General features: G+C 49.1%; 1 protein-coding gene and 1 long non-coding RNA gene across 18 annotated transcripts in view; one reads left to right on the top strand and one right to left on the bottom strand.

The window, feature by feature from the left end:
* LOC140385182 (uncharacterized) overlaps nucleotides 1-18,737 on the bottom strand; it is a 115,140-nt gene extending 96,403 nt beyond the window's left edge. Inside the window, exon 1 of one of the 2 annotated variants that reach the window (XR_011933305.1) lies at nucleotides 18,617-18,737. This is a non-coding gene — a long non-coding RNA (uncharacterized lncRNA). The remainder of the gene's footprint in view (nucleotides 1-18,616) is intronic. The other variant, XR_011933304.1, reaches the window with a different exon arrangement.
* The window catches only part of fam49bb (family with sequence similarity 49 member Bb), a 275,748-nt gene that overhangs the window by 44,090 nt on the left and 208,262 nt on the right, over nucleotides 1-23,396 (top strand). For 3 of the 16 annotated variants that reach the window (XM_072467056.1, XM_072467043.1, XM_072467051.1), the window contains exon 1: nucleotides 18,625-18,759. The exons of 9 other annotated variants lie outside the window; for them this stretch is intronic. The gene's annotated coding sequence lies outside the window, so the exon portion shown is untranslated. Of the gene's footprint in view, nucleotides 1-18,480; nucleotides 18,554-18,624; nucleotides 18,760-18,821; nucleotides 18,940-23,396 lie in introns of those variants that run through there. 4 more of the 16 variants (XM_072467047.1, XM_072467045.1, XM_072467058.1 and 1 more) reach the window with 4 other exon arrangements.

The raw sequence follows: 23,396 nt of genomic DNA, 5'->3' as shown, positions 1-23,396 counted from the left end.
CTCCTACTTCCAGCTCCCCTTTGGCCAATGCAGCAGCATCCCTGTTTCCCCCCCCCCCCCTCCCCCCGCTAGATCCACATCTAGCCATTTTGCTCCCCCCATGACACTCCCGTAAGTGACCCGGCCTCTCCCGCCATTCCATCGACTCCCCAGTGTGAGAATCCCCCCTCCCCTTGGCAGTCAGTGTGCGCTCCTCTCCAGCTCCGCCCTCTTCCCCCCCCCCCACCCCCATCCTTCCCTAACACGGGAAAAAGCCCACGCTTTCTTGAGCCGGCCCCGCCCCCTCTGGCGCAGCTCCTTTTTGTGACCTTACCCCAACTCCCCATCCCTGGGCCTCCATTCCCCTTCTTCCTCCGTGGGGGCCTGCCCCTCCAACACCGACGCCCACACTCTCCCACAGCCCCCACATCAAATCCATTCACCCATCCCCACCCAGCACTCAAACCAAGAGAATATTCCCCAAACGTAATAAACACAGTGAACACAGCAAACATCTATCCACTACAAACCCTCAATTTGAGTCCAACTTTTCAGTCTGTTTAAAGTTCCATGCCTTATCAGGCGTTTCAAAATAGTGGTGCCGATCTTGGAACGTGACCCACAATCGCGCTGGCTGCAGCATTCCGAACTTCACCCCCTTCCGATGGAGCATCGCCTTAGCCCGATTGAAACCAGCTCTCTTCTTAGCTACCTCCGCACTCCAGTCCTGGTAAATTCGGATCTCTGTGTTCTCCCACCTGCTGCTCCGCTCTTTTTTGGCCCAACTCAGGACACACTCTCTGTCCATAAAGCGGTGGAACCTCACCACTACAGCCCTTGGCAGCTCGTTGGCTTTGGGTCTCCTTGCCAGGACCCGATGAGCCCCATCCAGCTCCATGGGCTTCGGCAAAGCTCCCACGCCCATCAGCGAATTGAGCATCGTGCTCATGTATGCCCCGGCATCGGGCTCCTCCACTCCTTCAGGGAGACCCAGAATCCGAAGATTCTTCCTCCTCGACCTATTCTCCAGGTCCTCGAATTTTTCCGCCCACCTCTTGTGCAGCGCCTCGTGCACCTCCACCTTCACCGCCAGGCCCAAGATCTCATCCTTGTTCTCCGAGGTTTTTTCCGCACCTCCCGGATCGCCGCCCCTTGGGCCTTCTGGGTCTCCACAAGCTTCTCAATCGCCGCCTTCATTGGCGCCAGCATTTCTGTCTTCAGCTCCTCAAAGCAGCGTTTAAGAAACTCCTGCTGCTCCTGCGACCAGGCTGCTTGGTCTCCACCCGCCGCCATCTTGCTTTTCCTCCCTCGCACTTTTCGCTGCCCCAGGATCACTTTTTTTAACCGCTCCACTCTTGGTCCAATCCATATAATGTTGGGGGGACCTTGCTGTCACCTTCCAATGCTGGAAGCTGTCGAACAATTGCCGTTGGGGCCCCTCTGGAGAGCCCCAAAGTCCGTTCCCGGCGGGAGCTGCCGAACGTGCGACCTACCTAGGCATAGCCGCAACCGGAAGCCAGGGATAGGATTAATGACCATTTGGAAAGATGCAGCTTAATCCGGGATAGTCAACACGGATTTGTGAAGTCTTGCCTCACAAATTTGATTGAATTCTTTGAGGAGGTAACTAAGTGTGTAGATGAAGCTAGAGCAGTTGATGTCGTATACATGGATTTCAGTAAGGCGTTTGATAAGGTGCCCCATGGTCGGCTCATGAAGAAAGTAAGGAGTTGTGGGATAGAGGGAAATTTGGCCAATTGGATAAGTAACTGGCTATCACGTAGAAGACAGAGGGTGGTGGTGGATGGACAATTTTCAGACTGGAGACCAGTTACCAGCGGTGTACCACAGGGATCAGTGCTGGGTCCTCTGCTATTTGTGATTTTTATAAATGACTTGGAGGAGGGGGCTGAAGGGTGGGTCAGTAAATTTGCTGATGACACCAAGATTGGTGGAGTAGTGGATGAGGTGGAGGGTTGTTGTAGGCTGCAAAAAGACATTGATAGGATGCAGAGCTGGGCCGCAAAATGGCAGATGGAGTTTAACCCTGATAAGTGCAAGGTGATTCATTTTGATAGGACAAATTTGAATGCAGATTACAGGGTCAACGGCAGGGTTCTGAGGAATGTGAAGGAACAGAGAGATCTTGGGGTTCATGTCCACAGATCTCTGAAGGTTTCACTCAAGTGGATAGAGCCGTGAAGAAGGCCGATAGTGTGTTAGCGTTTATTAACAGGGGGCTTGAGTTTAAGAGCCGTGGGGTTATGCTGCAATTGTACAGGACCCTGGTGAGACCACATTTGGAATATTGTGTGCAGTTCTGGTCACCTCATTATGGGAAGGATGTGGAAGCATTGGAAAGGGTGCAAAGGAGATTTATCAGGATGCTGCCTGGTTTGGAGGGTAGGTCTTATGAGGAGAGGTTGAGGGAGCTCGGGCTTTTCTCATTGGAGCGAAGGAGGATGAGAGGCGACTTAATAGAGGTTTATAAGATGATGAGGGGGATAGATAGAGTGGATGTTCAGAGACTATTTCCTTGGGTGGATGTAGCTGTTATTTATACTTGTACATCTATAATGCATGATTCGAATATATTCTAGATATATCTTTTATGGTATTTCTAATGGACAATCTAAAGTATTGTTGTTCTGGTATTTTACATCCAATGTACAGCACAAAAACAGGTTATTTGGCCCAACTGGTCTCCACAAGCTTCCTCCCATCCTACTTCGACTCGCTATCAACGTTTTTCTATTCCTTTCTCCATCATGTACATATCTAGCTTTCCTTTAAATATATCTATGTTATTTGCCTAAACATCTCCATATGGCAGCAAATTCCATATCTAACCATTCTTTGGGTAAAGAAGATTCTCTTGAATTCTTGTTGGATTTATTAGTGACTTGCTCATATTTATGATCCTTAGTTTTAGACTCCTCCACTGGTAGAACCATCTTCTGTATGTCGACCCTATTAATATTTCCATGTTCCTAAACCTTCCAGAATTTTAAAGCACTCTATCTAGTTAGTCTTCTGACTTCTCTTTTCTGGGGTAGAGAGGTCCAGTACACACCAGATGGTTGTAACTTCTGTTACAATCCCAGCTGATGTTACTACTGGACAGGAAGGTCCCAGAATGGAGAATTGGCTCAATAGACCGTGGGCGGGATTCTTCGTCCTGCCAGCCCCATTTTCCGGTGCATCCCTGCCGGCAGCGGGATCCTCTGTTCTGGCAGCCGGCCAATGGGGTTTTCCATTGTGGCCAGCCCACGGCGTCGGGGAACCCGCGATATGGGTGTGCTGCCGGCGCAGCGGAGGATCCAGTCAACGGAGAATCCCACTGAGAAACTTTTACTTTTTTTTTCAGAAATGAGGATGAACAGTCACAGGACTGCCAGTTCATAGAATTTACAGTGCAGAAGGAGGCCATTTGGCTCATTGAGTCTGAACCAGTCCTTGCAAAGAACACCCTACTTAAGCCCACGCCTCCACCCTATCCCCGTAAATCCAGTTACCCAACCCGTTGGACACTAAGGGGCAATTTCGCATGGCCAATCCACCTAACCTGCACATCTTTGGACTGTGGGAAGAAACCGGAGCACCCGGAGTAAACCTACGCAGACACGGGGAGAATGTGCAGACTCCGCACAGACAGTCACCCGAGGCCAGAATTGAACCCGGGTCCCTGGAGTTGTGAGTCAGCAGTGCTAACCACTGTGTCACCATGCTGCCCCGTTCTGCCAGCTGCCAGTTAGCTTATTGCAAAATAATAAAATATTTATTAAACATGAAAAAATTGGAACTATAACACTATACTCTTTCACCCCACCTATGTCTTCACAAACGTACACAGGTTTTTTTTAATGATTAACACAAGTTACAAAATTTATTGCATACTACATTGTTCTCAGTCCCCGTAAACCAACAGGCGAACTGTGGTCAGGCACACTCCAGTCTCAAATCAAATGACATACGCCACCCAATACAACTTCTGTGGATTGTTCAACAAATCCCCCAGATGATTATCACTTCATGAGCCAACTGGTCTCCCAGGAACTCTGGCTTCCACACGAGTGATTCCAAATTACACTCTTGAAAAGACATATCTTAGAATCTTCTCCCAAACAATGCTTTCTCTCAGAGGTACTCTTCACCATAGCTCCACTACCAGACTTTCAGTCTTTCCTTTCAGTACTTCTCTGTTTTGAATTGCCATGTGCTTTTAAGCTTCCACACAATTTCTCGGGTACACAGCCACACCTACAGAACAGCACTGCTTCACAGGCTATTTTAAAGTATCACCAACCTTGGGATTGCTTCAAGTATTTGGCTTCTCATGAGGTAACTTCACCAGGTCTGCACCTTTCAGCTCTGTTTTTAACTGTGAGCCTCTCTCTGCCCCTTCCTTTAACTTTGGTGAAGAGTACCTTGTTCAATTTCCAGTTTGTTTTGTCCCTTTGGCTTCAGTCTCCAGTTTTCCATGAGAGATGCTTCCTCTCCAGCTACCTAGTTCCAACTGCCTTGGATCCAATTTAAAACTAAACTCAAAAGGTTAAATTTAAAGTGGCACCTGGTTGCTAAGCAACAACCAGGGTGCGATTTAACAGGACAGGAAAAGGGTCCTGTTTCAGTTGCGTTTAGCAGGATATTTCTTGGTACTTACGGCACCAAGAGCGACACGGTTATTTAATGGCCACTTTATCTTTTCTTTGGCCTCCGCGAGGAATGCTTCACCGAGGCTGCATTACATCATTTCCTACATTGACAAGCTCAGCTCGCCAGTGCAGGAAGAGTATTTGCAGAACGGGTGCCGTTTTTAAATGCTGCCCCCATCTTTCAAATCCCCAATCACGGACTCTGGACCTCCCTACTGGACCCAAATTACCACTTACGGAGTCCTTAAACATCCCCTCACCCCACCTCTGAATGACAAGTCACCCTGAGCCTGGCATGGGCTGCACTATCCCTTGTTTTTTTCATTGGCATAATGTCCATTTTTTTTTTTGAGTTTATCTTTGCTTATTCCATTCTCATCCCCTTAAAAATTAGCTATTATCCAATCATATTTTTGTTCTTTGAGAAAGACATACATAATACAATCACCATCTTAAAGTTCATTATGTTATGATTGCCAATACATGGGTTTTTCCCTCTTCTTATTTCTCTTAACTGTGTCACAAACTAAGCTGGTGGAATCTGCGAAGGTATCTCAACCTGGAACACTGGTTCGAGGGGTGTAATTTTTTTTTTTTGTAATGGTGTGAGAGAGGAGTTAAGTGAAGTCCTAGTGAGAATAACGAGCCCAATCGTCAAGTAACAATTATTAAGGACTATTTATTAAATCAAAGCCAAATGCACATGAAAAGGAAGGCAATGCTACAAGACCATTAAGTATATAAATCACTAAACACACACAGTTTAGGAAGAATGAACCCCTTGCTCCAAAATATATGTACTGCCCTGAACACCTCAAGACTTACGCTTTCCCAAACAACTTCCAAATTAAATAAATCTATGGGCGTGATTCAGCATACTTTAAAGTCCACTTTAGGGTGCATTTGACAGGTGATTCTCAGTGGCTGCAGTGCTGAGAATCACCCCACTATTAATTTCTTTGGCCTCGAGGAGTTTCTCCCCTCCAAGGCCGCATTTGGAGAGAGTTCCTGCTGGCAGGATCTGCTTGTCACAGCTGTTCGCAGATCGGCAGCCCCACCCATTTCACCTCCCGCCCCCCCCCCCCCCCCCCCCACCACCACCACCATCCCCCCCCCCCCCCCCCACACACACTTTCAGGCCACCCCCGAACCTGTCTGAGGCCCCTGGGAACTTCCCCCTCACATGGACAAGGCCACCCTGGGCCTGACCCCTGGCAATGCTGACCTGGCACCAGGGCACCCTGGCAGTGCCCAGGCTTTCAAGGGAAATGCCAGGGTACCACACAGCCCTGCCCCCAACCAATGGCCCGTCAGGACCCCCCCCCCCCCCCTCCCCGTGGCATTGTTACATGCCTGGTCCACGGTTGTGTGGGCTAGTACTAAACCGTGCCGTGGCGAGCTCTCACTGGTGCGGCCCATGAGTCCTGGGCGCTAGGTGAATCCATGTCCAGGTATTTAAATGAACCATCAGGCTTATTTAAATATGCAGATCTTGCTGGGCGGAGAAAGTCAGGTGACTCATGATCGGCCCGGCGCCAAGCCCGATTTTGTATTCTCGTGCCATTCACCCATTGCTCCCAGTTCCATGCTGGGCACAATGGGGTTGCTGAATCATACCCCATAAGTTACCAGACATTACAGTGACCGCGCAATACCGTGTGGATAGTCAAGATATTTAAACTGCCTTTAAGACCTAGATGCTAGCCTAGGCTCCTCCTGGCTGTTAGATTGGAAATGGGCCTCCCTGGCTGTTAGGTGTAAACTGCCTCTCTGCTTCTGAGGATACTGGCAGCTATATATCATTTGTCTAGACACTTGCATCTTATTACTTTTAAAATCACAGCTTTTGAATGCTGGCTACTACTATCACTGGACAGGTTTATATCTGTTGCTGGGCGGACCCATGACACTTGTTTCTGGGCAGATCATAGAATTTACAGTGCAGAAGGAGGCCATTTGGCCCTTGGAAAGTGCACCCCACCCAAGCCTACACTTCCACCCTCCACATCGGACCCCACCATGGTTGCTGCATTAATTTTACTGTTGTTACTAGGCACATTTCCACCTGTTGCTGGTGTGATTAATGTCGGAATTTCAGATATATTGGGCTGGATTCTCCGTACCCCGCGCTGAAATTGCGGCCGGCGCCGGGGTGGAGAATCTATTTTGATGCACAAAATCGTGACCGGCACTGGTTCCCCGATTCTCCGGGCCCCGAAAAGTGGTACACCGCACCGCAAAGCACCTACCTGACGCCATTGGGGGAGGCCCGCCCCGCCATTCTCGGCCCCCGATCGGCTGAAGTCCCGACGGTGTGGATGTCATGGTCCTGCCGGCTGGGATACTAGCGTGGCGGGTGCGGTCGCTGCCCTGGTCGGGGCGGGCCGTTCGGAGGGCAGGGGGGGCCTTCTACTCTGCTGGACACTAAAAATAGACCCCCTGATCAGCCGTGCGTCCGATCCCAACCGCCCGCCTGGTGGAGGCCGCCGCCGTGCGCATGCAGGCCTCCGACCCAGAAGTGCGGGGGCCCGTAACTGCAGCAAAAGCTGCTAGATTTATGCCGGGTCCCTGCTAGCCCCCTGCAGGGCTAGGAATATGTGGCCTTATCACGCCAGTTTTTCTGGCGTGAAAGTCCAGTTCTGACGACGGCATGGGGACATAGTCCCAATAACAGAATTTAGCCCAATGTTTTATAGGTATTTGGTGCAGTAAGGGTTAAAAGCTTGGGTTAGCGTGTGCTTGACTGCTGAAACCATATTTTAAAAGATTCTTAGGTTAAAAAGCAATAAAGCTTTTGGGAGCCAGGGGTACAATTAACCATTGTAAAAAGCTTGGGCTAATGCAATTTTGTTTTGATTAATGAGATTCCCTGGGAAGGTATTTCGTTTTCAGCTTGATGAGATTATGCCATGGCTGGGTAGAGCTAAGGCATCAGGCATTTTCAGTTCAATTCTGGCTGAAACTGTGTGCAGTGAAACAGTTCTGCTCTCACTGTTAGATAGTTGAAAGAGATTTACAGTGCAGACTTGAAGGTCAGAGGGAAGCTGAAAAAAGCCAGTTGAAACAGTTTTTGAGTTTCTGAATAGGTCTGACTGGAGTCAGATCTGTTCCGTAAAGTAGTGTCAAGAGATCACTTTCTCAAAGAATAACTCTGTAAGGCAAGTATTCCTCTGTGCCATTGGTATTTGAGGTGGATTGAGAGCTGAATTGATTGTTCTCTTGTTGTTTAAGTGGGAATAAAGATACCAATGAAGAGTACTATATTCACTGTATTGAGTAGTATTGTGCACGATTCTGCCAAAACATTTCTAAGTTCAATTTGTGGTGGTTTTTTCAGGGGTTCCCCACCATTATTTAATGACATTTAGTCACTTTTTTGGACCCTGGGGAGTTTCTCACCGGTTTAGCCCACACTTCTGGTGCGATTCTCTTGCCGTGTTGCGCTCACGTGAGAGCACAATGTGACCAGAGAATCTCAGGAGAGCCCTCCAGCAGACTTCACGAGAACCTCCATGCCTCGTGGGATTCATCAAAGTCATGTTATTTGGCTCCCTTTAAGATACCACCATTATGCTAACTCTAATTAGTATAGCTACCTTCATTATCCTTTCCTATGCTTTAGCCTACAATATTTAACTAGTCCTCCTCTTTACTTAGGCATTATTCGGTTACCAACATCAGATTTCTCACTATGAATTATTGTCTCTGGTTTCCCCACTTTGTTTTGAATGTTGTACGTATTTCTGTTCTAATTTGTCTTTATTTTTTAAAGAGAGATTTTATACTTATGTTCTACAACTTTATCTATTCTCTGACTATTGTTACCCTTATCCCATACCTTGGTCTGACTTATACTCTCATCTCCTTAATCTTTTAGCTTCAGCCCTATCTTATTCAGCCATGATCTCATTGAATGGCGGGACAGGCTTGAGGGGTTGAATGGCCTACCTCTGTTCCTATGTATATCAAACACAGCTAGTCTTTTTAGTTCAAGTTTTATCCATAGTTGTGTTCATCCTTTCTATCAAGACTCTGATCCAGGAGGAGTCCATCCCAGTCGCACAGTCCCTTTCTGTTCCATTACTGGTGTTGTGTCCCATGTGATAGAACTTTTCCTTTCTATCTCATTCTTTGAGTAATGCAGTCACCTCCTGATTTGCTTTCCCCTGTGCCAATTAGCGGGTTTTAGTAATCCCACGTTTACCATTAGTGGGGCTTTGTTTTGTTGATTTAGTTCCTAGGTTCCGATACTCCCTTGTATCATTGATCTTGACAGATACTAGTGACAGCTGGATCTACCACCTCCCCTTTCAAGTTCCTCTATAGTTGTTCCGTCATATCCTTTACCCTTGCACCAGATGGGTGACACACCTTCTGAACCTCTGTTGTGTTAGCAGAGTATGCAATCTCTTCTCCCTGATTATTGAATACTCTGTAACTATAATCTTCCTGCTATGCCCTCCCATATTTAGCCCTAACTTTGGACTGCCAACTCCTCAATGGTGCCATGGTTAGCATTCTAACGTCACAAGTACATTATATCTGTTCGATAGGATCAGTGTCTGCCTTTTTCTCTACCTCCTTTCGATTCCTCCTAGCCTGCTAACAGTGGCACTACCTCTTTGTGCATCTGTGCTTTTCTGAGGTGAGATACTGTCCAGATATCTCTGCCCCTCCCTTACCTGTCAGAATATATCAAACTCTCACTCCAGTCCAACAACTTGCTTGAGGATGCAAATTATTTTAATATTGATTTCTCATGTTTAGTTTATTTTTCTCCTTTGATACATTTAGGCTATTTAGACTCTTAGGCTATTTAGATTCTTCAGCCTATTTCTTTACCTGAAGGATATTATTCTCTGAATACTTCAGAGAAATGATAATTAAACGCTTCCCTCTAATTCCTTGAATTCTGCCGGTCCCTACCCTATGCTGGCCATGTCCTCTTTGATTTTTTAAAAGATTCTACGATGGGCAGCACAGTGGTTAGTACTGCTGCCTCACAATGTTAGGGACCCGGGTTCAATTCCAACCTTGGCTGACTGTGTCAAGTTTGCACATTGTCTCTGTGTCTGTGTGGGTTTCCTCCGGGTGCTCCCGTTTCCTCCCACAATCCAAAGTTGTGCTGATTAGGTGGATTGGCTATGCTAAATTGCCCCTTAGTGTCCAAAGGTTGCCTTTGGTGGTGTTTGGTGTAGACCCGATGAGTCGAATGGCCTCCTTTTGCACTGTAGAGATTCTATGATTCTAGTGGTACTGAGATTCCCTTGCGTTTTAAGGTTGCTGATATTTGCTGCCGCTGCTTTTAAATTGATGCTTTAGGGTCTATTGTGCAATGCATTATTAATCTGTCACCATGAGCAGGTCGCTGTAGATTGTGGCAGCACTGGATGGGGGAAGAGATCCTGCGGTCTAAGAACATGGGGAGCAACTTGCCAACTGGGAGTTGGCACAAATTCCAGGACCACTGGAGATTCTGTATCTCTATAAAATAAATTTAGTGTACCCAATTCTTTTTCCAATTAAGGGGCAATTTAGCATGACCAATCCTGCACATCTTTAGGTTGTGGGGGTGAGACACACGCAGACATGGGGAGAATGTGCAAGCTTCACATGGAGTGACCCGGGGACGGGATCAAACCCGGGTCCTCGGCGCCATGGGACAGCAATAATAACCACTGCTCTACCGTGCCTCCTTAGGGGATTGTGTATCTGACAATAGGGAGCAGGGGAAAGGGTCTGTGAGCAACATACATTTACCAGAATGGATGACTGTGGGTAAAGGTAAATGTTTTTTGTCTCAGTATAAAATGAGACACAAGGACAGTTAATTAAGTGTAAAAATCTCTGATATCCCAAACCCAGGAGATGAGCTGTTTCACACAGCAGGCTGGTAGTTTGGACTTTAATAATCTGAACACCAGGGGTTCAAATATGAGAAGCAATTACACAAATGGGTTGTCTCCCTGGAATTTAGAAGACTAAGGGAAGATTTGATAAAAGTTTTCAAAATATTAGGGGCAGCACGGTGGTGCAGTGGTTCGCACTGCTGCCTCATGGCGCCGAGGTCCCAGGTTCGATCCCAGCTCTGGGTCATTGTCCCTGTGGAGTTTGCACATTCTCTCAGTGTTTGTGTGAGTTTTGCCCCCACAACCGAAAGATGTGCAGGCTAAGTGGATTGGCCACAATAAATTGCCCCTTATTTAGAAAAAAATTAATTGGGTACTTTTTGTGAGGGCCACGAAGAATCCAGCACGAGTTTCAAGGATACAAAGAAATAACATTTATTTACAATAACACATATATATATATTACACAACAGCAGCAGCAACTTCCCTTGCTGCTCCTCCTTCCTGCTGGTTCCAAACTGGCCAGCTTTATTTATACAAGGAGTCTGCTAATGATTTCTCCGCCCCCCCTCATTGGGGAAGCTCGTACTCCCACAGGATTGTGGGATTGTCATTAGTCCCCAGCCAATGGTGAGCAGGCAGGTTATAACACCCCCCCCCCCCCCAAAGTCCAAGGAATCCACCTAAGACCCTGGCAAAGGAGGGCGTCGGACTTGTTTTGCCGCAGGCCGGACACCATTTGCACGAGGCGCTGGATCGGGCGGCGTGTAACGAGACGGAGACCGGCGCTTCCGTGATGAACGGCGTAACGGTTGTACATCCACGGCCCGTGGGCCCGAGGATTCCCCCTCTGATGGGTCCTGTGTCTCCATCTCGGAGTCAGAGTCTGCTGCCTCTGTCATCTCGGCTTCTCTATCTCCATGGGGTTTTGTAACGACCTGCGCAGGCTTTGAGTGAGGCACCAGAGGAAGATTGTGAGGACTACTTTCCATTGTCTCTGGTCTCTGCGGCTGTAGAAATGAGCTCCGGGGGCGGGGAATCTTTGGAAGGGATAGTCTTCTAGACCGAACGTGGTCTACATGTTTGCGCTGGAGATGACCCTGGGCTTGCACCTGGTAAGATATAGGGCCCGTTCGGTGAAAGATTACACCAGGGTCCCACTGGGCACCACCAGCAAAATTCCGAACGAACACTGGGTCACCGGGCACAAACTGCTGAATCGTCCGATGCCGAGAAAATCCCTGTCCCTGCCGTTTTGTGTGCGCCGTACTTTTGCGCCAATGTCTGGGAAAACCATACTAAGGCGGGTGCGAAGTCTCCGGCCCATTAGGAGTTCTGCGGGAGCTACCCCAGTCACCGCATGGGGGGTGGTCCTATACGAAAACAAAAAGTGAGCCAGTCTCGTGTCCATTGACCCGGAAGACTGCTTCTTTAGACCTCGTTTGAATGTCTGCACTGGACCCTCCGCCAACCCATTTGTAGCCGGGTGGTAAGGGGCAGTGTGGATATGGCGTATGCCGTTCATCTTAATGAACCTCGCAAACTCCTCACTGGTGAATGGAGTGCCGTTATCCGTGACCAGCACCTCGGGAGGCCATGCGTACTACAAGACAAACGCATCTTCTCAATTGTTGCGCAGGACGTTGTGCCTAGCATCTTATGCACCTCTAGCCATTTAGACTGGGCGTCGATTAATAAAAAGGATCGTGGATCCTTGAAAAGGGCCGGCAAAATCCGCATGCAAGCGCGCCTGGCCATTCCCAGTGATGTAGAGGCGCGGCCGGCGGAAGCTTCTGATGCTCCTGGCAAATGGAGCAGTTTTGGGCCACCTTCTCAATGTAGGCGCGAGTCCTGGCTACCAGACATAACTCCGGGCCAACATTTTCATTTTGGTCACACCTGGATTCTAATTGTGCAAGTCTCTTAGTTTCAGCTCCTGTCCTTTTTCCGGGACAATCACACGCGTCCCCCACAAGAGGATGCCGTCATCTACACTGAATTCTGACAGCTTGGAGGAAAATGCCCGCAACTAGACTGGGAGCTGTCTATGCTGCCCACCATACAGGACTATGTGTCGAACCTTTGACAGGACTGGTTCCGTCTGGGTCCACTCACGGATCTGTGATGCCGTGACAGGCAAGGTGTCCATAAACTTTAGGGTTGCAACCACCTCACCGGTCGTGGGGGTCGACATGGTGCCGGTCGATAAAGGCAATCAGCTCAGTGCGCGGCATTCGCTATCTGCCTTCCTGGTTTGTGCTCCAGAGAATACTAGTACGCTGGATCCGTGCGGAAGCAATGGGCGGTATTGGCTTATCCTCTCTGAAAAGTCCCAGCAGAGGCTTATGATCAGTCACGATAGTGAAGTGGCGGCCATACACATACTGGTGGAAACGTTTCACCGCAAAGACCACTGCTAGGCCCTCCTTCTCGATCTGCACGTACGTTTTTTCTGCTGCAGTCAATGTGGGGGAGGCGAAAGCTATCGGCTGCTCGGCCCCGTTCTCCATCTTGTGGGACAGGACAGCCCCAATACCATACGGGGATGCATCACATGTGGTGAGCAAAGGTTTTCCAGGATCATAGTGGGTTAGTAACCCAGACGACGACAATTGTTGTTTTACCCGCCAGAAAGCGGTTTCTTGCACCTGACCCCAAACCCAGGTGTGATTTTTCTTTAGCAGATGGGCAGCACGGTAGCCTTGTGGATAGCACAATTGCTTCACAGCTCCAGGGTCCCAGGTTCGATTCTGGCTTGGGTCACTGTCTGTGCGGAGTCTGCACATCCTCCCAGTGTGTGCGTGGGTTTCCTCCGGGTGCTCCGGTTTCCTCCCACAGTCCAAAGATGTGCGGGTTAGGTGGATTGGCCATGATAAATTGCCCTTAGTGTCCAAAATTGCCCTTAGTGTTGGGTTGGGTTACTGGGTTGTGGGGATAGGGTGGCGGTGTTGACCTTGGGTAGGGGGCTCTTTCCAAGAGCCGGTGCAGACTCGATGGGCTGAATGGCCTCCTTCTGCACTGTAAATTCTATGATAACTAAGGTGCAACGGGGCCAGCGTAGTTGCCAGATTGGGGAGGAACTTCCCGTAATAGTTTAAGAGGCCGAGAAAAGAACGAAGATGCGAAGTGTCAGTCGGGGCGGGGGCCTGTTGAATCGCGCGCACCTTCTCTGCGACGGGGTGCAAACCTTCGCGGTCCACCCGATAACCCAGGTAGACTACTTCCTTCACCTGAAAGACGCACTTTGTGCGACGTAAATGGACTCCAGCCTCTGAAAAGCGTCTAAAGACGGCCTCCAGATTTTCCAAATGTTCCTGCTCCGACGTCCCTGTGATCAAAACGTCATCTAAGTAGACAGCGACACGCGGCAAACCTCTCAAAATACCCTCCATAACACGTTGAAAAATAGTGCAGGCAGAGGATACTCCAAAGGGCAAACGTGTATATTCATACAGGCCCCGGTGTGTATTAATCGTTACATATGGTCAGGAGGCAGGGTCCAGCTCCAACTGTAGGTAGGCGTGACTCATATCTAATTTTGTGAATGAGAGTCCGCCTGGAAGCTTCGCGTAGAGATCCTCTATGCGAGGCACTGGATATCGGTCGAGTCGGGAAGCCGTATTCACTAAGTTTGTAGTCGCCGCACAAGCGAACTGTGGCATCTGGCTTCATTGCAGGTACAATTGGTGCTGCCCAGTCAGCAAAACGGACAGGCCTGATAATACCCAAAGTTTCCAAACGAGTGAGCTCCCCTTCTACCTTCTCGAGCAAGGCGTAAGGCACCGGGCGCGCCCGGAAATAGCGCGGCGTGGCTCCTGGTTCGACTTGGATACGGGCTACGGCCTCTTTTATTTTTCCCAAACCGGGCTGGAATACATCTGGGTATCGTCCTAGCACCTCAGTCAACCCTCCAGAAACTGTTTGGAGGATGTGTGCCACTGCAACCGCAAATGGCGCAACAAGTCCCGACCCAACAGGCTGGGCCCATGGCCGCACACCACGATAAGTGGGAAACGCCCCTCCTGGCGTCCATAAACAACAGGGGTCATCGTCGTTCCTGCAATGTCCAATGGTTCCCCCGTATAGGTGGCCAACCTGGCCTGTGTGTCGGTTAATGTAAGAGTCTGTATACCCTGCTTGATGCGGTCGAATGTCCTCTGGGCGATCACGGAGACCGCTGCGCCAATGTCCAACTCCATCTCAAGCGGGTGACCATTGACCTGTACTGTCACCTTAATAGCCACACGGGGAGCTGCCAGACAATGCAGCTGCAGGCAGTCATCCTCTGTCTCCACATCCTCAGGAGTAGTCGCCGCAGGTTCATGCACATGGAAGGTACGGCCCCTGGGCCGGTCCCAGTTTTGGTCGGAACGACGGCGCCCGGCGTCCGCGACGGGGTCGGCGCCTACAAGTCTGACACGGACATGGCTCCTCATCCATTGGTTTTGAAGAAGGCTCCCTTCGGGGAGGAATGTCCGACGGCCACTGGCGTCGATCCGGACGTCGCCTCGCCCAAGGTACCGCAGGAGTGCGGGGGGGGGGGGGGGGAACGTTTTCAGACGGAAGAGGTTGCGCCCCAAGGCATGCACCTCCATTCCCTGTAGCTCCTGCACTCCTCATTCCGCGCTCTCTCGGGACAATACTATTTGAATGGCCTGTTGAAAAGTCAATGTTGGCTCAGCTAACAACTTTCTCTGGGTAGCCGCATTGTTAACACCGCAAACCAAATGGTTCCGTAACATTTCTGACAAGGTCTCACCATAGTCACAGTACTCCGCAATCCTGCGTAGCCAGGATAGACAGTCAGCAAGGGATTCTCCTGGGGTCCTCTCAGTGGTATTAAACCGGTAACGTTGGACTATCGTGGACGGGGTTGGGTTAAGATGTTACCCCACTAAATTCACAAGTTCATCAAACGTTTTGGTGTCCGGCGCAGCTGGATACGTAAGGCTCCTAATCACCCCAAACATATGCTGGCCGCAGGCGGTGAGCAATATGACCACCTGGCGCTCGATTTCGGTGATATTGTTTGCCTGGAAATAGTAAAGCATCTGTTGTGCGTACTGGTTCCAGCTTTCCAGCGCAGCATCAAAAACATCCAAACGTCTGTACAGAGGCATGGTGTAATAGAAAACAACTTCCAACCAACAAAAATCCAGGGAGGTGACTTCAGCAGTGTAGACAGCTAGTCACTTCAACCCACGTCGCCAGTTAATATATATATATATATATATATATATATATGCAGCAGCAACTTAACTTGCTGCTTACTCCTTCCTGCTGGTTCCAAACTGGCCAGATTTATTCATACTGCTGGTTCCAAACTGACCAGATTTATTCATACAGGGAGTCTGCTAATGATTTCTCCACCCCCCTCATTGGGGAAGCTCATACTCCCACAGGATTGTGAGATTATCATTAGTCCCCAGCCAATGGTAAGCAGGCAGGTTCTAACAGTACTCTAAATTTATTTTTTTAAAGTTTTCAAAATATTAAGGGGAAGTTAAGGTAGGTAGGAAATATTGCTGCTGATTGGAGAATTTAGGACTAAGGGATACAGCCTGAAATATAGTCAGTCCTTTTTAGGAGTGACATTAGGAAACACTACATGCAAAGGCTGGTAAAAGTTTGGAATTCTCTTCTACAAATGGCAGTTTTAATAGGTCAATTATTAATTTTAAATGAGATTTAGATTTTAGTTAACCAAAGGTATTAAGGGATATGGGGCAACGGTTATGTCTAAAATCAGCTATGATCTAATTTCATGGCAGAACAGGCTCCAGGGGTTAAATAGTCTACTTTCTTATGTGGAAGAAGGTCAAGGGGGCAATCTAACTGAAAAGCTTCTAAGTGTCATTTGTGGCAGGTTTTGCTGGAAGTTTCAGTTCCTCACCACTATCAAACGATACTTAAGTCACTTTTTTGGGCCTTGGGGAGTTTCTCAACGGCTTGGCCCCACACTTAGAATTTTTTTAATCACTGGGGAGCTAAACTCAGAGATCGGGCTGCTATTTTGAAAGGGTGCCCCGATCTCTAAGTGAGCTTGTGGGTCTCCCACCCCTCACACTCATGGGCATTACCCCACACCCTCCACGTGAGGACACCCCACTACGGTACCCCCTGGGGGCCCCCCTCTTCAGGGCCCCCATCCGTCATGGCTTCAACCTCCCAGAGGCCCCTTCTTACCTGTCTTGCACTTTCATGGGCATGGCCTCCCTCTCGCCCTGACCCTTGGCAATGCCACTCTGGCACCAGGCAACCTTGCAGTGCTCCTGCCAGCTTGGCAGTGCAAAGGTGCCCACTTCCCAGAGGGAGGGCCAGGCGGGCACCCTGAACTATCCCTGATACACGGGGGCCACCATTGGCCTGGGAGACCCCTGGTTGCTGTTCTGCCTGGTTCATCTTTGTGTGGACCAGTACTGAACGGCGCCCAGCCAGTGAGGCCGGTAGATCCCAGGAGACACCAGGTAAACTCGCCTAAGTAGGTTTAATCCCTACTTGGGCGCGCACTGTCTGGTCACGCCCATTTTGGGTATGATTCTGATTCCAACGACCCAAGATCTGGGCACATCTCGAGGCATGAAGGCTGCCGGGAAGCCCGCAGAACGCCTCTCCCGGCATCCACTGGCCGTGCCGTCGCTCGAGCACAATGCAGCCGGTAGACCACGCGCCAAGAGTTCCAGGAAAAATTGTGAGTCAGAATAGTCCTACAATCTGTCAGAATTTAACAAGATGAGAATATACCCCGGTTCAGTCCCCACTGTCGATCACCAGCTCCACACATTGATGACCATAAGGTATTCTCCACACTCTTGTGGCTGGTTGGCTCTTTGAACTATTACTGCTCAGAGTTGACTTTATGCAGAGAGCTGGACTGACAAATGAAGAATGTCAAAAGTTGTCTGGGAACAAATTGGGGTAAGATGGTTTGGAACTGCTCTGATATCAACAGGTTATAGCTGAGCAGTGAGGCTCTAGCACGCAGGTTGGCAGGCACTGGATGACAGGATTCCAGGCAGATGAGAACAAGGTTCTTTTTAAAACACCTCCGATCGTGTTGATCAGGGCTGCGCAAGGAACCCAAAACACCAGGCTCAGCCAAAACTGAGCGCTATCCTCAAGGCCTCAGGTTGCAGGAAGGTGGCTTGCGATATGTTGAATAATATGGTATTATTGCCACAAAATAACCACGAGTTACTTCACCCAGCGTGGTTAAAATGTGGAACTCAGAAAGTTGAGGCGACTAGTGTAGGTGCATTTAAAGGGAAATTAGATAAGTACAAGAGGGAGACAGGAATAGAAAGACCTGTTAATAAAAGCAAAATACTGTGGATGCTGGAAATCTGAAATAAAAATAAAGTGCTGTAAAAATATCAGCAGGTCTGGCAGCATCTGTGGAGAGAGAAACAGAGTTTGGATTGTCTGATTCTGTGGGCAGCGCACCACAGCTGGTGGAGTAGGGTGGCTTCAATGAGAAATCCCATCGACAAGCGTCGAGAATAGAGAATCCCGCCGCTAGTGAACGGCGAGCTACACGCGGCTGGCGGGGGGAACTGGAGAATTCTGCCCAACGTTTCGGGTTGAATATGACTTTTTTTCAGTGCAGAAAGATGCGTTGATCGGGTTGGATGAGGGTGTCTGGGAGAAGGCCCCTGCGAAGCATTCACAACATATTAGCGCTGTAAATACCGCGTGGCCGACAAATGCCCCCCTTCTACAAGGAGGACCCCGCTCAAACAAATGGTCGAAGACAAACTTAAAGAATACGTGCTTAAAACCTGACTGTTTTGCTGATCACTATGCCAATAATCTAGCAACCCATTATCCACCGGTGGTGAAGTGGGTGAAGCGAACCAGTGGGCATGACATGACCCCGCTCGCTGCAAGGTAGGTGGGCGAAGTGCTAGTGAGTTAAAGGGACAAAGGAGGGGAAGAGCAAGGAAGGGATGGACCTGGCGCTAGGACAGTGTGGAGTAGGCATAGGGCAAGGTGGGCACGTCTTGGCTATCCGTGTGTGATCGGCGCAAGCGGGGCCTGCAATATGTGGAGCAGTTGAGTGCGCGGCGGCAGGCAAGTAGTGGTGGCATGGCGGTGTTTGACGGTCACTAGGGGCGGCGCGGTGGCATGTCGTACCTGAAGGGCGCGGCCGTGCCCTGGAGCCGGTTGGGTGCGGAGCGGCGCGCGAGCCCCGGCGGCTTTCAAAGCGAGGAGCTCGAGCCGAGGACGGTTGGTGCGCCCGCAGGGCAGAGGCTCGCGGCGGGGGCGTCAGGCCGCAGGTGAGAGGCGCGTGGCTGCACGCGAGCGGGGGGGGAGGAGAGGAGAGAGCGCGGCCTGGCCTCGGCTCGCCGGGGCGAAGGAGGCAGCCAGCAAACAACATCAACCGCCGCTGGGTTCGGATGCGGCTCAGCGTTGCCTCCCGCACGGCCTCCATCATCAGCCGGGAGCTCGGGCACAAGGTGACACCAATCGGCTGCATCGATGAACACTTCCTGCTCAAATCAGCCCCCTTACCCCAGTGGCAGCGGCTCAGCTCTTTCCAAGCACTGTTGCCGGTTGCAGGGGGAGGATGCTGCTGCCCCGGCGAAGGGCGGGGGGGGGGGGGGGGGCGGTGAGGGTTGGATCCGATCTTGGGCGCAGCATTGGGGAGAGAAACACCCTTCCATGGGTGGGGGGTGGAAGAGGGTCAAGGATGCTCAGGCCCAAGGGTGCTGAAAGGGATCCCACCAACATATGTTTGGGGGGGGGAGTTGGGTGGAGGAATGGGGAGATGAGGGGTTGGGTGGAGGAATGGGGAGATGAGGGGTTGGGTGGAGGAATGGGGAGATGAGGGCCACACGGTTGCACAGCGGTTAGCACTGTTGCTTCACAGCGCCAGGGTCCCGGGTTCGATTCCCGGCTTGGGTCACTGTCTGTGAGGAGTCTACACGTTCTCCCCGTGTCTGCGTGGGTTTCCTCCCACAGTCCTGAAAGACATGCTTGTTGGGTGAATTGGACATTCTGAATTCCCCCTCTGTGTACCCGAACAGGCGCCGGAATGTGGCAACTAGGGGCTTTTCACAGTAACTTCATTACAGTGTTAATGTAAGCCTACTTGTGACACTAATAAAGATGATCATACTGCTGCCTATGGGGTAAAGCGTGTACCCTGCTGGGATGGGGGAGATCCTGGTCTCTGCTGGGATGGGGGAGATCCTGGTCTCTGCTGGGATGGGGGAGATCCTGTATGAGATGCTGTGCGAGGAACCCTTGCTCAGTGTAGGTATGGGTGGTGGTGGGGGGAAGGGTGGCATGGATAAGCGTGGGAACCTGCCTATTGTGATGGGGAACAAGGGAACCTTTCAAGGAGTGGGGGGAATCCTGCCTGTTGTGGGAGGAAGAGAGCGAGAGAAAAACTGGGACCATACCAATTAGGAAAGAGAGCGATTTTCCTCTGATAGGGTGAAGAAAAGATTGCCAAAGGGTAGAATTATGCAGAGCAGAGAGAGAGAGAGAGAGGGATGCTGTACATCCCTTCGATCTGTTTTAGGAAGAGGAATGCTCTCCAGGGAAAAATCTGTTTGTCTTATGCCCGCAAAATGGTAATTTCAAATTCCCAAAGAACCTTTCCCATTTAACACAATAATTCTGCAGCTTCAGATCTGCTCAACCACAGCCTCACTTCGACCTCTGAACTTTTCCTGAGCAAAAACCCTTCCACTCTCCCTGCTTGTTTCAACTGTACAGCTCACATCTTCACTCTCTTAAATACAGGGGATCCAGCGTTTATGGGCTGTAACTGTTTTAGTTATACATTGCAAGATCTGGCTGGATCAAAAGTAATATCGCATCTTGCTGTTCTCTCCCCAAACTGTTCACTATTCCAGGATCATCCTGGCGTGTAAAGATAACCTCTGGCTTCTCTTCCCCTTGACAAACTTCCATGGTCATCTACCATCACCTCCAAGCTTTTGATGCATTTGTCACCAAGATTGGGACTGTCAGTTCAGCTATGGCTGCTGCTTCCCCATGCTTATCAAGCCAAATTTCCCCCAATATTCTGCCCAGCCCAGCACTGAAATTATATTTTTCTAATTTCTCTCCAAACTCCCCTTCTGGCCTTTGTTAGCTGTTACTGTAAATGGTTTCCTCTCGAGTACTGTTTCTGTCCACATCAAATCTACCATCATTGTGCACATTCTCTTTTAAAAAACAGTAATGCTTGACCAGGTGAACTGTCTCCAATCTTCCTTTCCTCTCCAATTCTTGAATGTGTTGTCACTTTAGAAATCCGTGCTCATCTTTCCCAAAATTTGATGTTTGAATTCTTCCAATCATATTTTCACCCCTGTAAGTGACCTGACATTCTACATGAATGTGACTGTGGTGAACTATCATTCCTTATCCTTCTTTACCTGTCTGCAACCTTTAACATAGTTGATCACACCCTCCTCCTGCAACCACTCTGTTATAAATCTGGGTGGGACTACACTCACCTGGTCTCATTCCTATGTTCCATCCATAGCCAACTCCTGCACTGGCTTCTCTTTGTTCTCCAAAGCTATTACCCCCTTGCCCCCCCCCCCCTTCTATATTTTATCTGCTTGTTTTCCCTTGGCGGCAACATCAAAAAACACAACGTTAGGCTCCACGTGTATGCCGATAATAACTAGCTCGACTTCAATACCTCTCTCGTCTTAGTGCTGCTCAGCCAATATGTAGCATTGGATGAGCAGGCACTTCCAATAAATATTGGGAAGATTATTTTCGGTACTTGCCACAAACTCCATTCAGCTGCCAGCGATGCTGTTCCTTTTTGGCTGTTGTCTGAGGCTAAACCAGCCTGCTTGCAATCTTGGTGTCCTATGTGATTCTGAGCTCAAGTTCCTACATCCTCTCCATCACCGATATTGTTTCTGTCCATCTCAAACATTATTCATCTCTGCTCCTACCTCAGCTCATCTGCTGAAACTCTTCTCCGTGCCTTTGTTGCCTATTGTTTGACTATTCCGATGCTGTCCTGTCCAGCTCCTTACCCCATATAAACTTGAGCTTTTCCAAAACCTTGTTGCCTGTATTCTAACTAACCCAGTTCATTCTTTATCCCGGCCCTTGCTACGTTGGTTCTTGTATGGTAACATCCTGATTGTAAAATTCTCATCCTTGTTTTCAAGTCCCTCCATTGATTTGCCCCTCCCTATCTCAGTAATCTACTCAGCCTTGCAACCCTCTTGAGAGCTCTGCTCTCCTCGAAATATGGTCTCTTGCACCACTGATTTTCTTTGCTCTATTGGTGCATCTAACCAATTGTTGAGGCCATAAATGCAAACCACTGATAACAAGCTTGTGTGGGTGGGTCACTAGTAAGTGTAACTATCTGTTTCAACAGGAAGGTTAAACCTATTTACTTTGGGGCAGATGTTGCCTATGGGATCGCCTGAGGAAAAGTTAAGATTGTGTGGCTTCAGGGCACCTCATTATTAGCTTTTATCAGGCAAAACTCTTTTTCTCAAGCTCTTATGTCTAGTTACTGGACAAAAATCAATGAGCATTTGGCTGAAGTACTAAGACTGAAACTGTTGCATTTAGCAGTGTGAAGGGCTGAGCTAATTTAATTAACATCTGTTCACAAATGCTATTCAGATTGAACTTTCTGCCAAATTTGTTCTTGGAACAAGCATCTTGGATCGCAGTATTTATTTTTATTTATAGAATGCATCTCAACCTGAGTTTTCAAGTTGCTCATAATGTGTTCTAAGCCATTGACTTTTCTGAAGGTTTCTTCAATGTTGGAATGTGGTAAGGTAGCAAGAAATGCTGATTTTTTTTTTGGATATCTATTTGGCTCCAATCGTTTGATAAGGTATATTTCACATGAGGCATGTTACAAATGTTCTAGTGTATGGATGAAGAGGCAAGCAACCCAACAACATACATGAAAAAACAAAATATGACACATGCTGGAAATGCTCAGCAGGTCAGGCAGAATCTGTGAAGAGGGAAGCAGGGTTAACATTTCAGATCGATGACCTCTTCAGAAACGGAGGCCAGTATACCATTAAGTAATGGAGGGCAAAAAAGGATGTAGGTGGGAAGAAACTGGGCAAGGGGAGAAACAGTAGAGTTGAGATAGGAATAAATCAGTTCGCCGAGAGAGGAACAGGCTTAAACGCTAGGTCCAAAGAATCCATTGAATTTGGCCCATCAAGTCTGCATCGACCCTACGAAAGAGCATTCTACCTAGCTCACTTTCCCCGTCACCCTGTAACCCCAGCTAACCGTTGGACACTAAGGGGCAATTTAGCATGGCAAATCCACTTAACCTGTGTATCTTTGGACTATGGGAGGAAACCGGAGCTCCCGGAAGACACCCACGCAGACACTGGGAGAACGTGCAAACTCCACACAGACAGTTGCCAAAGCCGGAATCAAGCCCAGGTCCCTGCCACTGTGAGGCAGCAGTGCTAACCCCCGTGCCACTATGCTGCCCATGTCTACCAGGGCAGTTCTGTTTGTGGATCTTAGTAGGAGCGGACTGTTTAGGTTTGGTGAATTATGAGGTTGAAGACAGTAGAGAGAAGGATCTCCAGAGGAGTTGATGTCAATGATGTTTTGGAGATGATTGCTTGATGATTGGTGGTGGCATCATGATCCAGGAGGTGGAGGTAGGTCAGAGAGTAGGCATTCGGCCTCTACTTGGTAAAGATCGGTTCAGCAACATTCTAGTCAGCAGGTTTAATGACGCTGTTAGGGTTGGACCTGATAGAACAGGAAATTCAGATGGAGACAGGTATAGAGCGAGTGAATAGAGTAGAGGAATGGAGAGGGCTGATGTCCCCCCCCCCCCCCAAGCAGTTCTTTAAAGAGGATAAAGAGGCAGAGGTCCAGCTGGAGGGAGAACATACAAATATACAAAATAGGAGTAGAGGTATGCTAT

Source organism: Scyliorhinus torazame, chromosome 11 (genome assembly GCF_047496885.1).
Source record: "Scyliorhinus torazame isolate Kashiwa2021f chromosome 11, sScyTor2.1, whole genome shotgun sequence".
NCBI classification, from domain to species: Eukaryota; Metazoa; Chordata; class Chondrichthyes; order Carcharhiniformes; family Scyliorhinidae; genus Scyliorhinus; species Scyliorhinus torazame.
The sequence above is the reverse complement of the archived record's forward strand: the minus strand, read 5'-3'. Positions and strand labels throughout refer to the sequence as shown.